General features: G+C 33.7%; 1 pseudogene; it reads left to right on the top strand.

The window, feature by feature from the left end:
- The first annotated feature begins 527 nt into the window (after window positions 1–527).
- Window positions 528–1688, top strand: LOC123246697 (annotated as a pseudogene).
- The last annotated feature ends 13105 nt before the right edge of the window (window positions 1689–14793 follow it).

Raw genomic sequence — 14793 nt, 5'->3', positions numbered from 1 at the left:
AAAAAAGATTAAACCCTAATTAAGTGAAAATTATGGATTACATTGTTTTATTTCTTTAATATAAAAATCAGAACAGTATTCATAAGAAATCTGTTTTTATGATACTTATCAGTTGTTAATGGTATGCAAAGAATAGAATTGACTGATTGTTGCTAAGCTCAAGTAATATTTCAGGGACATTAGTATCAAGGCAGAACATTGGTGGCATAAAAGAAGGGCCAATCAGACGCTGAGACTTGAAGATCTAGATAATAGTCCAAAACAGGAAGATCTAAGGTTAAAAGCCTCAAGCTAATAGGCATTACTACTTCTCAAAAAACTTGTAATAAAATTTGGATCAGGTAAAATATTTTGAAAATTCAATAAATGTGTTTAATTTTATGCGACAGTCATGTAAATAAAACTCATCAGTTTTTTAATCAGAAGGGGCCTTAGAAATTAGAGACCAGGAACATTCCTGCTCACAACTGACTTCTAAGGCTCGTGATTTCTTCAAAGGAAGCAGTCAAAGGCACTACTAAAGGTTCATGGCTTCTAAAAATATCAAGGAAAGTCTCCTGGATGTGCTTACTTGCAGCATTTGTCAAGTCTGTCTCACAGACCCAGTGACTGCGGATTGTGGACACAGAGTTTGCCAATCATGTCTCAGAGGATATGGCCAAGCTTCTGTGTCTTTCTCCTGCCCTGAATGCAGGAAAGTCTCCCTATCAAGAGCTTTTAAAGCAGCTCTAAGGAAAAAGAAAAACTACTTTTAACCACAGACAGCAGCAGAGGTCTGAGGGATCCAGCAAGTGTGACGAACACCTGGAGGTTCAGACGCTGTTCTGTATGGATGATAAGACCTTACTCTGGGTATCCTCTTCACAGTCTCAGGAACATGAGGCTCACACAATCGAAACCATAGAAGCAGCTGCTGGGGACTACAGCAAAAAGCTCTGGGAGAATATGAAACTTGTATATGAAACTTTAAAAGATGTTCAGAAGTTGATACTAGAAGAGAAGAAGGTACCTTGGACATGGGCTGTCCTGTGGACAGAACAAGTAGAAATGCCAAGGAAAAATTTAAAGAATTAAGTAACTTCCTGAGTGATGAAGAAGAGGAAGTCCACAGTCTTGTAGAACTGGATGAGGAGAATGAAATGTTTGAGCACTTGAAGGAGCATGAGGCCCAGCAAGAAGTTCAAAACAGAAAGAAAAAGATGATGAGCAACTTCTGACTGTCCCAAAACAAGAATGACCTAACGGAAATGGTCATAACACTGGAAGAAATGTCTCAGATGCCAGATAAGGAACTGCTCCAGGATGCAGGAAACACACTGAGCAAGAATAAGTTGCTATTGCTTCAAAAGCCAGAACCTTTCACACCATTTATGAGCCATTCTTATTGCATGGATTTAACCACATTTCTGAGTAGATTTCAAGAATCTCAACTGGTGCAGTGTCATTATCCATATGAATTTACTGATGACAGAAAGAGGGCTATCACTTTCACAGGTATTTCCTCAGGTCAGATGTATGCTGTTTATTCCTCTGGAAGTCTTTACTACATTAATGGAAGGGATTTGTCTTTTATATGACTGGACATGGATGTCATGTCTGAAGAAAAGCAAGAACATCCCATCTTTTCCTTTTACTGTTTGCCAGTTGAGAGGGAGAACTCACCTAGTAATTATCCTCCTAACCCCTGAATAGAATTGCATTAGGAATAGATAGATGCCTGAGCAGACAAAGGAGAGAGTTTCAGGATGGTCCTGAAGCTATATTCTACTTGTTCACTAGTTAAGTATTACTTTACAAGGGCAAAGGGTAGTTTTGGTTTGGGCATTTAAAAAACTCAGTAGAATCTTGCATTGTCTTCTTACTTGAACTATGTCTGGAACAAATGTGATCTGCTATAGAAAATAAGCTGTAAAAGCTTGCCTTCCTCCCTCTCCTGCCTTTTACATTTCCTTCTAGGATATCCTTGATGGGAAATGGGTGTTGGACTTGGAATAAAGGAAAGACATGTTGGAATCCCACCTCTCAGGTACCTGACACACAGGCTGTGCCACAGATTGATTATTATATAATGTCACATAATATATATGGATAAGTATTGGGGGTGGGTGATTTCCTGTGTATTTGAAAACTTTATTCGATGTTTCTAAGCTATCGGGTGGTGGGTTCCTTGGTAGTAATTATCAGACAGGTCTAATCTAGTTACAACTTGATTTTTTTTCATAGTACTTCTGAATTATTCAAAATACTTGCCTCATAACAACTGAGAAAGGAGTTCCTCTTCAATAAAAGTTGTTCAGCTCTTCAAAAAAAAAGAATTTAAAGGCCACTGAGCCTATAACTTTCATTTTTAAAAAGAATATAGTGGAGCTGAGAGACTTATATAGAAGAATTCTAATAATTGTTGAGAAACAGTTACTCCTCCAAAATGGTTTTAAATCAAATTCTAAATTTTATTCTGCATTTTAAAGTAATAAATTATTATATAATTTGTGTCATGTATTGATTTCTAAATTATTTTATAATTATTAATTTAATTAATTAATCTGTATCATTGTTAAATTAAACATTTAAATTCTTAAGACTAGGCCATCAAGAAAAAAATAGACTAAAGTAATTTCTAAGGTGTGAACAATGTTTTCACTAATAATTGGCTTCAGTACACCCCTGAAATATGCAGAATCAAACAGCTATAAATAAGTACCTGAACCAAGATTTGAACATTGGTCTTTCTCACTTTAAGTCCAGGGATACATGCACAGTGCCACTTGGCTACCCAAATGCATTTTATTAAAGTCCAGAGAAAGTAAGTGACTTGTTCATTATGATAGAGATTAGATATAAGGGTCTAGCCCAGGGAAATTGTTCATATTTGCATAAAGAATGAATTATCTTTTTCTTGAGATTTTATTGTTTGTGTTGTAATTTAGAGAAAACCTAGTTTAGTTGATAGCCAGAACCAGAAGATCTGGTCTCAGGTACTGCCTATGACACATTCAGGGTACATGAACCTGAGTAACTCATTTATTAACACCCTGGATATGGAGAACTCTCTAAAGACTCTAATTTGAAGAGAAGGAGAAGGCTGGAATTGGTAGAGGGAGTTTTTTCTCCCAGGAATTACCCACACCAATGAACTCACAGGCTCAGTTTGTAACCCTATATAGAGATCACTTATGGAAGAAGCACTGTGTCTTAGTTTGGGAGCCACACTGTATGACAGGAAGGTCTGTCTCAACAGGAAGTCTGGGCTCAAGACTTGATTCTTAACATAGCATAGCTATGCAAACCTTGGCATCTCACCTAATCTAGTAATGTTTTTGGCAATGTTCTTAGGTGAAAAGTGAAACAGAGAAGCTGATCTAATCTAGTATAATGTTCTAAATTATATTTCCGTATAACAGTAAAATAGCAGATTAAACCAAAAATGAGAGGTGATAGATAGATGGATAGATACATATATATTTACATATATAAATATATAGATACTTGTATACATATATGTATACACACACACACACATATATATATGTATATAGATACATATATATATATATAGTCTTCTCATAGGTAGCATAGGTTTGCAAAGTGTTTTGAGCTTATCTAACTGGTCCTCACAACAACTTTGCAAGTATAAATATATAGAGAGATAAATAGGTAGAAAAAATATTAAAAGATAGAAAGACAGATAGGAAATAGTCTGATAGATGGGTAGCAAGTAGGACATTTGGGTAAATAAATGGATAGATGAGAAACAGATAAGTATATAGATGAGAGATTTTTGGATTGATAGATGGTCAGGTATACAAGTGAGTAGTTAGGCAAGTAGCAAATAGGCAGATAAGTAGATAGATGAATGAACAAATAAATTATAAAAACAGTTTATTTACCAAAATATTTGTGTATGATTTAAAATATTTCAAGTACCTTTTCTCATTTGATTCTTAAAAGGGGCCTCTCTCATGTGCCCCTTCTTTTAACTATGTATTATTTACTTGATTGTTCCATTTGCTTTCATGGACTGAAATATCATTTGTATGCTGATGATTCTCCAATCGACTTATCTAGCCCAAATTTCTCTGCTTACCTTCTGTTAGTTCTCGAATTGCCTACTAGACATCCCAAACAAGATGTGCTGTCAACATTTTAACTCAACATGTCCAAAAATTAACTCATGATCTTTCCTCCCAAATCCCTCCTCCCTTCTGAACTTTCCTGTTACTATCAAGGGCACCACAATTTTCCCAATCACAAAGATTCTCAGCTCCTGTCATTTATGACTTCTTACTCTCTCTTTCATTCCCGTAGCTGTATTCAATCTTTTGCAAAGCCTATTGATTGAACCTTTTAAATTTACCCTTCTCTTCTTTGACACTGGCAGCACTATAGTTCAGGTCTTTATCACTTCATTCGTGACTTTTACAAGAACCTGCTACTTGGTCTCCATGTTGCAAATTTCTCACCAATTCAATCTATCCTCCATTCCAGCTGCCAAATTAGTCATCCAAAAGTGCAATTCAGATATTCTCTCTCTCTCTCTCTCTCTCTCTCTCTCTCTCTCGCATGCACCCACACACATGCACACACATGCACGCAGCTTTTCCTTGCTCCCATTCAGTAAATTCCAGTGGCTATGGAGCACCACCAGGACAAAATATAAAATCATCTATTTTTACTTCAGAGTCTTCACAATAGAATCCCTCCTATATTTCTAATTTCTTTCCACCTTACTTTTCCTCCTTTTAAAAATTTTTTCCAGGTTATATGTCAATACAATTTTAAATATATTTTCTGACATTTTGTGATTCATGTTCTCTCCCACCATTCCATCACTCACCCTCACCCTAAGATGACAGGTAATATGAGATAGATTTTACATGTGTTATTATTAAGGGCGTATTTCCACATCATCATATTGTGTCTCAACTGAATTTTATGTTTTATTTTTCCTGATACATGCAATAATAATTTTCAATATGTTTTCTGAAATCATAAGATCTAAATTATCTCTCTCCTTCCCTTACCTCCTAGGTCCAAGAAATGGAAAGCCATTTGATCTGGGATGTATAACATGAAAAATATACTTCCATATTGGTCATTGTTATGAGATAATATGTATATAAAGCCAAATCTCCAGAATAAAAACGCAAATAAACTAAAGAGAAAAATACTATACTTTGATTTATATTCTGGCACAGATTATTTCTTTGCAGATAGATGATACTCTTTGTCATAAGTACTTCAGAATTTTCCTGACTCATTGCATTTCTGAGGGTAGCTATGAATTTTACAGTTGATCATTGTTCAATATTGCTGTTACTATGCACAGTCTGCTTTTGGTTCTGCTTATTTCACTCTGCATAAGTTAAGTTCATGTAGGTCTTTTCAGCTTTTTCTGAAATCATCCTGCTTATCATTTCTTATAGTACAATAGCATTCCATGATCATGATATACCATAATTTGTTCAGCCATTTCCCAGTTCGTATACATCCCTTCTAGTTCCATTTCTTTGCCACCACAAAAAGAGCAGCTATAAATATATGTACAAGGAGATCCTTTCCCCCTTTTTATCTTTTTGGAATACAGGTATAGTAGTGGTATTACAGGATCGAAGGATATCCACAGTTTTATAATCCTTTGGGCATAGTTTCAAATTGCCCTCCTGAATGGTTAGACCAGTTTACAACTCCACCAATAATGCACTCATGTTCAAATTTAGTCACAACCCCTCCAAGATTTATCATTTTCCTTTACTGTCATATTGGAAAATCTCATAGTTAAAAAGTTTTGCCTCAGCATTGTTTTAATTTGAATATCTATAATCGAGAGTGATCTAGAACATTTTTTTCATATTATTATTGATAGTTTTGATTTCTTCCTCTGAAAACTGCTTGTTAATATCCTTTGACCATTCGTCATTTGGGGAAGGCACATTTATCATATTTTGAAAGAAGACATATACTGCTTACACTAGAGAAAAATTAATGGATAAAACAAAGTGAAGAATGCTATGCTTCAATTTGCATTCAGACACTGTCAGTTCCTTCTATGGCAGTGGAAAACCTTTTTTCATCATGAGTCTCTAGGAATTTTCCTCTTTGATCCTTGAGCATTGCTGCTAATAGTTGATGTTCACAGTAGGTCATCATACTTCATTGCTTTTTCTGTGTACATGATTTTCTAGGCTCTGCTCACTTGAATTTGCATCATTTATAGAAGTCCAGCTTTTATGTGATCACCTTATTCTTTATTTCTTATGGTACATTTTAATCATACACCATAATTTGTTCATTCCCCAATTGATGAACATCCCTTCAGTTTCCTATTCCTTGCCACCACAAAAAGAACTGCTATAAATATTTTTATCTAAATAGTTCTTTTCCACCTATTTTTGAACCTTTTGGGATTCTGACATAATAGTGGTATTGCTGGGTCAAAATGTATGTAGTTTCCTATCTCTTCCACTTTCCTTTCTTGGACCTCCTCCACATACTCTGTGACCCAGTGATACTGACCTCCTTGCTTTTCCTTGAAATTGAAAAAATTCCATTACTCCAACTCTGGACATTTTCACTAACTTTTTTTCCCTTTCCTGTTATTCTCTCCATCATCAACTCTGTCTCTTTGCTCTCCTAACTTGGTTAAAATACATGATAAAACCTCATTTTATATAAGAAGTCTTTCATAATCTTCCTTAAAGATAGTGTGTTCATTTTTTTTTATTTTCTCCAATTTGTCCTGTATATATCTTGTTGGTATATAGTTGATTTCATTTTTTTTCTCCTTTTGGAATGTGAACTCCTTGAGATCAGGGACTCTTCTTTGGCTTTCTTTGTATTTCTAATATTTATTGTAGTATTTATCACATTATAACTACTTAATAACTGTTAATTGACTAACTTTATACCCTTTATGCAGATAATGAAATTATGTCTCTGAGATGCCAAGGGACTTATCAAAATAGTAGTAGAGATGAAACTCCAGTCAATGGCATTTGACTATAAGGATTCTTCCTAAGACATCACTTCCTCATGGATTTTGTATTATTTTTTTTTTGTCAAATCTATTCTATATTTTTAAATTGCATGGATTATCTTAGGTAGGCTGTTCATGCCTGTCTTTTGTTGTCAAGTTCTTGGAATGTTGTTACCTTTATTTTATCTCTCCTATTCTCTTTCAAGATGTCCCAACCTTTCATTCTCTATAGAATTGTCTTTACTAAAATATCTTCTAAACATATTTTCGTCGCAACATACAAGCACTAGCCTAATTATATTTACCTTTCTTTGGTCTTACTGAGAGAAATGTCAAACTGTCAAAGTCTCTTATTCCTTACTTTGAATTCTGTTTCAGTATTTTATTATGGTCTATTTTCCATTCCTATGAAATATTTTCTCTGAATTCTGTATGTGAATCATTGACCTCCTTCACTTTTTTTCTTCTTTTAATCATGTTTCTTTAGAATCTCATTTACAATCTTCCTCACCATGAATTTCCACTTATAGTAGATTATCTTGAAAGTCTTTCTCTTGCACTCCCTTTTCTTTCCCCTGGGTATTTACTTCCTGGGGCAACTAATCTGTCTTCTATCTGGTAAAAAATCAAATTGGATTATAAATTTGACTGGCTTGATTCACTGTGACTAATCAGTTTTACCACCACCTATAATACAAAACTAGAAATATTATTTATTTTTCATTGAAATAGTGTCTGGCCCATCACTTCAATAGAATGTCATGACCCTGATTTGAATCTACAACCATATGGAATTAGAGATGAAGAGCACTTTTAGAAATTAACCATTTCAAATACCTCATTTAAGAAAAGCAATAGGGGGCAACTCGGTAGCTCAGTGGATTGAGAGCCAGGCCTAAAGACGGGAGGTGCTAGGTTCAAATCTGGCTTCAGACATTTTCCTGACATGTGACCCTGGGCAAGTCATTTGACCTCCATTACCTAGCCCTTACCACTCTTCTGCCTTGGAGCCAATACACGTTATTGACTCCAAGATGGAAGGTAAGGGTTTAAAAAAAAAGCAATAGAGGAGCAGTTAGGTGTTTCAGTGAATAGAAAGCCAGGCTTAGAGAAAGGAGGTTTTTAGTTCAACTCTGGTCTCAGTCACTTTCTAGCTGTATGGCCCTGGGCAACTCATTTAATTCCAGTTGCTTACACCTTACAGCTCTTCAGTCAAGGAACCAGCAATCAGCATTTATTCTAAGTTGGAAGATAAGAGTTTAAAAAAAATTGATGGATCACTTGTAGTTCTACATGATCCCAGGCCTCAGGTCTTAAGAATCAGTTATACTTCCCAGTTTGCCCAGTTTTTCTTGGTTAGAGATATGTTCTATCCTAGAGAATGGCTGGTCAATAGGGAAAGGATTGAGAAAGTCACTGTAGTTTTCTTGAGATAATGGATAAGTTCCACTAAATCTGTATATAGGTTATAAAATAAAGTAGTGTTGCTATTCAGTCAGGCAGAATCAGATTCATGATCTTTGGTAGATCCTTAGGAAGGACAAGCTAGACTTGACTTGGACTAGGCTGACAGTAGATATAAGAGGAGCTCTAGGAAAGCTCCAGTATAATAAGGTATCATTTTAAAAGATCTGAGTGCAGAAAAAGTCAAACTATCCATTTATGGACTTTGCTAAAACATAATTGTGAAATCTCAGCATTTAAAGTATACTATCCATTGGCTTGGGAAAGAGGCTATTGTCAAACTCATTCAAGAGAAAAAAATCCATTTAAACATTCACTGTAGAGTAAAACATATTAGGCTTGAAGGGAAAAAAAAACATCCCCCTATTCTCTGATGAACTTGGAGTTCCTCCCTGTAGCAGCTAGACCTCAAGAGTATCCATAACAACTAAATATAAGGGGTCTTGACCCCTACATTCTACTGAATAAACAAAAGAATGTATCATAGAGTCTAAGATTAGAATGTAAAATAAGGCAGAATACTGTTTGGACATGTGTGTAGGCATATATATTTATATATTTTTCAAGAATTTTTCTTGATTTTGTCTTTGTATCCAAATCCATAATTCCTTGACAGTACTAGGAATTTAATCAATAATTGAAAGGTTTGAAGCATATATAATTGCTATTATTTATATAATAATTTAACGGTTTTATAATTTTTATAGGTATTATTTTATTTGAACCTCACAACAACACTGAGAAATAGGTGCTATTATTATTCCCATTTTACAGATGAGGAAATTGAGGCATATATTGGTTAAGTGACTATTCCAGGCTCAAATTGTTAGTAAATGACTGAGGCTGGATTTAAACTTAGGTTTCTCTGACCATCCTCTCCCCCAGCTCTGTGTTTTCATCATTATACCTTCTAAATGCCTATATATATTCTGTGTATACTCAATAATTGTTGAGTAATTTCTTCTTCTTGAAAACTAACTGATCACATTAACCCCAGTGCTACTGGGAATTTTTAGTAATAATTAAAAAAATATTCCATTGGAGTTATATTTTCTTACAACTAGAGAAATAACTGAGGTTAAACAGTTGAGTGAAGTTCATTTAAAATAATTTAATATAATAACAGAATTATAAATTTCAGGAGTGTGGTAATTACATAAATCACAAATGTTTTCCAAAGATAAAGTTCCTAAAATTCAAAGAATTTAATCACTATAACATATGCAATGTGGTTTGGCCAGAATGATTTATTATTTTTTTATCAATCTCTCTCATGCCTCCACCTAGTTAATTTTGGTTTTCTTTAAATTTATGTGATGGCTAACCTCAGCAAATGAACAACAGACAGTAAAATCATTACATCATGAGATTCAATAGATATCATTTTTATGTTAACTAGTTTTAATTTTTAAAAAATAGCAAGCCTTTTAGAGAGGGACCTCTATGTAAGTATAAAAAGTTAATCTGTTGTTCATTGCTAAATGTGAAGGTTTGGCCATAAATAACTTGTCCCAGATGACTCATGTTCTGACCTGCTTCTTTAAGCAAGAAGTAGTCGTTTTCCTTTTTTATGTACATAGTAATCATATGAAAGAAAATAAAAGATATATAATGAGAAGTTAAAGTAATGAGAGGTATGTGAGAAGTTAAAAATAAATTGTTAATCTTATTCATCAGCAATGATATTTCTGTGGCTTCATATAACACCTTACTGTCTGTCAGTGTCTCTCTTTGTTTCTGTATTTCTCCCTGTTGCACTCTGATAAAAACATTTCTTCAATGTAAGAAATCAAAACAAGCATTTTGAAGGATAATACAATTCATGTGTGTGCTTATATCAGTAGTGAAATGACTCTATATACTAATGACATTTTGGTCATCTGTAATGTCTATTTGGGCTTTGTATGTGTTGCAAAGGCTGAGTTAGCAACATAGGGCTGCCTAAGGCAAAGGCTATACCATTTATGTATGTGTGTGTATATATGGTATAGCCTATATATATATATATATATAGGCTATACCATTTATGTATGTGTATATACATACACATACATAAATGGTATAGCAAAAAGAGGGATAGGTTTGCAGTCAAAGTGCCTGGCTTCAAATACTGACTCTGTTTTTTGATGACGGGTAAGTACCTTTCTCAAACAAGTTTCCTCCTCTATAAAATGAGAAATGGAATAGAAGATTTCCTTCAACTTATTTTATAATTTTTCAATTATCTTTATGATAAACTTACACCAACCATGAGTTTTGGTATTTTTGTCAATCAATTCCAGTCATTAATCAATTAAGAAGCCTAGATCCTAGTGGTCAGAAATAGTCACAGCTAAATAAATTTGGCTATCTAAATGAGACTGAGCCACTCATCATGTGTGTATTTTGTGTGTGTGTGTGTGTTTTATGAGTGAATTTGTGTGTTTTCTGCATGAATTTGTATGTGTGCATGTATGTGTATAAATATTTGGGGTATATCACTATTCACTGAATGGCTTAAATCAGTGTTTCCTTATTTTCCAAAATATATTTTTGCAATGATGTAGTCAAAGTCAATATGAGGCAGGCTGAAATCGATGATCACATTCCCAGGAACATCTTGTTTTGTGCTGTATTTCTACTTTCGAATTTGTATTTTGTGATATTCTTTGTACAATATAGGATGGCTAGAATTTTGACTATTGTTGCTAGTTTAATTGCAATTTTAATTTTCCTTAGAACAAAAGCAGACAATGTTCTTAGGTAGTTTCATTTTTTGAAAACAAGAGCTACTGTTTTCTCTAACAGAGTATAAGAAATTAGAGTAGAGACAGTTGGAAAATGAGATTTTGAGTCAGACAACTGGGTTCATCTTGATCATTTAACCACTCTGACCCTCCTTTATAAAATGAGTAGTTTCTACTAAGATGCATCATATTGTAGTGGAAAGAACATGAAATTAAAAGTTATGTGACCCATAGGATTTCTATTACCTAGTACACAGGTAACCAGGGCAAGTTGCTTTCTGTCATTAGACTTTTGGAAATATGAATTTTTCCCACAAACTACTTTACTATACAGATACAGAGGAAGCCTGTTTGCAGAAAATAGCCAATCAGGAGCCTGCAATGAGCCAGAAACCTTGTTCATTATGCAGTCATTTTTATTTAAATCTTGCTTACTCCCTCACAGTGTTTTCTGGTTCACCTTGTTGAGTTGTCCATCATAAAGCTTACTTGAAGCAACTAAAATCAGCTTAAACTGGCTTCATGATCTTCCCTTACTACTAAACATCCTGAAAGATCCTGTTTCTGTATTCCACCTATTCCTGAGACTGTCCACTATATGCCCCCAATTCCTCCCAAAACGACATCTTTATGGATTTGTAACTTAAGTTGTCCTTACACCTCTCTGGCTGTGAGCTCCATAATATTACATACTTTGTCTCCAACATGCATATATAATCATTTTTCCTTGAAATAATCAACTCAATCAGGACTCCTCTATGTCTGATGAATAGGTCTTCATGGTGGCATACCTCAGTTCTCTAATGTGAAAAGTTAATCTAGACAAAACAACATCAGAAATTCCTTTTAGTTTTAAATTTTTTCCACAAGTCTATATAATCTCTTCTTATTCTATATTCAAGGATCAATTATCTATCACCAAGCAATACATTTGACAGGATAGTAAATGTTAAAAATATGCCAGCTGGCTCAGTGTTTCATGTGTTAGGAGTATACCTATGCACTTAAGTGGCATTTTGATGTTTTTAATTATACATATACGTATATATACATACATACATATTTACATTCATATACACATAATTAAAAACCTAAAAATATACATAAAGTATAAAATATATAATAAAAACCTCAAAATGCTATGTAAATGTAAGCTCTACTCATATAATTATAAATTAAATATATGTATTTATGTATATATATGTATATATTTCTGTTGTTCAAATATTTTTCAGTAGTGTACAACTTTCCATGATCCCAATTGGGATTTCCTTGACAGAAATATTAAAGTGACTTTCCATTTCCTTTTCCAGATTATTTTACAAGTAAGAAAAATGAGGCAAACAGGGTTCTGAGTTACCCAAGGCCATATAGCTATTCAGACTGAATTTAACCCATGAATTCATGAGGATGAGTCTTCATTATTCCAAGCCTAGTGCTCAGTCCACTGTATGTGTGTCTTTACCTTTACATGTATGTGTATACACACATATGTATGTATTTATGTATGTGTTTATATGTATATATGTGAATATTTCCTCATCTATTAAGCAGTTTAGCTCAAAATGAAATTGCCATAACTTTTATTTCATTTGATTTCAGTGCATATAAAGTAAAAGAATGTGACTTTGAGAGCATCTATTTTAAAATCTAACAGCTTCTTCATCATGTTTGTTTTTTTTTAAACTCTTACCTTCTATCTTAGAATCAATACTGTGTTTTTGTTTCAAGGCAGAAGAGTGATAAGGGTTCAGCAATGGGAATTAAGTGACTTGCTTAGGATCCCACAGGTTGCAAGTGTCTGAGGTCAAATTTGAATCCAGCACTTTCCATCTTTAAGCCTGGCTTTCATCACTACTAGACCTTCTGGATATCCCCTTCTCATTCAGTTGTAATTGTCACTTTCTAACATCTTAGAAATGGGACTAGTAATCCCTAATTTTGCTTACTTTAATTCTGAAAAATACATGGTAATATGATAAGAATTTGGGTTCAGAAATTTTCTTTCTGTTGTTAACTACTTTGTAGTTTCACAATTAAACTTTTATTTGCCCATTAAAAAGGATCAATATTACTCCCACCTTCAGTTCCCAAAGCCTCTCAAGTGCATGGAGAAAGCTAGAGGTGTAAGTTTGGCTTCAAGTTTAAGATGAACTAAATAGACTTTAGCAAGAGAAAAAAATAAATCATATTACCTTGTTAGAGCAAAAAAAAATAAAGAAATGGAGATGATATGCTCAGGATTTTCATTTCTTCCAGCTATATTCCTCTGGCTCAATACTATCCCTAAAATTCATTCTGTTTGTCTAGTATCTGATCAGCCCAAACTGCATCTTGTGCTATATCAATAATTAATGAATTTTTGCAATATCTCCAGAAAATCCAATGTCCATAGACAGATTCTTTATCTAGTTTGTTTTCCTTTGTTTTCTGGTATTAGAAAAATTTAGCAGTAACCACTTCTGGCAGTTATGAAAAACACTTTAAGGATATTCTTTAAATAAAGACCTATTTTTCTTTTCCTATTATTTTTTTCTCATTTTTTAGAATTGTGCAATTTTACCTTTCAATGTGTGTGTGTGTGTGTGTGTGTGTGTGTGTGTGTGTATGTGTATTGGAGGAAGGTGAAGTACTGCAAAAGTACTATGAAAACTTAGCATTGTAAGCAAATAGAGACCCAAATATCAACATTGCTTTAGTAATGGAAAAGCCTCACTTTCCTGACCACGTGGAAAAGTTTGAATGAATTATTTGATTAAATTGAATCTTGTTTCAAATTAAACTGGCTTATGCAGAGACATATGTGAAATACAGGAAAAGGCATTAGAACTGCTAATGGGAACAGAGAGATAAATAAAAATCATGGCTACAAGCAGGAATTCCTAGGATCACACTAGAAACCTAGACCACAAATCAGAAAAGGAAATTAGTATAAAGGGAATTGCATTTATTAATCTGGTAGTTTCATAGTCCAACACAATCGATGATTTATGTGAAGAAAATGAGACATGACAAGCAAAATTAGGGGAAGCAGTTCACAGCTTAGAAATTATTAGTAATAAGTTATGATGTAAAATATTCAATGGTCCAGTATAGAGATGAATTAATCTGTGACAGAAATAGTTGGAGAAATAACTAAAAGAAGACAGAATTAGAAATAAAATTTATGATAGTCTTGCCATTTTAAAAACTGAGTTTGCTTATCTATCTCTGAATTAAGATTATAAATATGTCTACATGTTATTCCTACCAATAGAGTATAATAGATATGAAAATTTAAATAATTTGAGGTTTCACCTCATACCTGATAATTGGCAAATCTGATACAAAAGTGGGGCCAAGAAGGGTGTGGAGGAAAGACAGACTGACTAACATACTCTTGGTTGTAGCTATAAATTGGAACAATCATTCTGCATAACAATTTGGAATTATACAATAAAAGTAACTAAATTGTCTATACCCTTTGTTCTGCAAATCCCATAAAATCAAATATAATCCTGGGAAACAAGAAATAGAAAGAAATATGTAACAAAATAATATTTAGAAAAAAATTGTGATCCAAAAAATTGGAAGCAAATAAGCTTCCTAATGAGTGAAGAAAAGATTAACAACAGTAACAAAAGTATGTTA

Source organism: Gracilinanus agilis, chromosome 4 (assembly GCF_016433145.1).
Source record: "Gracilinanus agilis isolate LMUSP501 chromosome 4, AgileGrace, whole genome shotgun sequence".
In the NCBI taxonomy this organism is placed as follows: domain Eukaryota; kingdom Metazoa; phylum Chordata; class Mammalia; order Didelphimorphia; family Didelphidae; genus Gracilinanus; species Gracilinanus agilis.
Note: the sequence above shows the minus strand (reverse complement) of the source record. Positions and strands in the feature narration are given on the sequence as shown.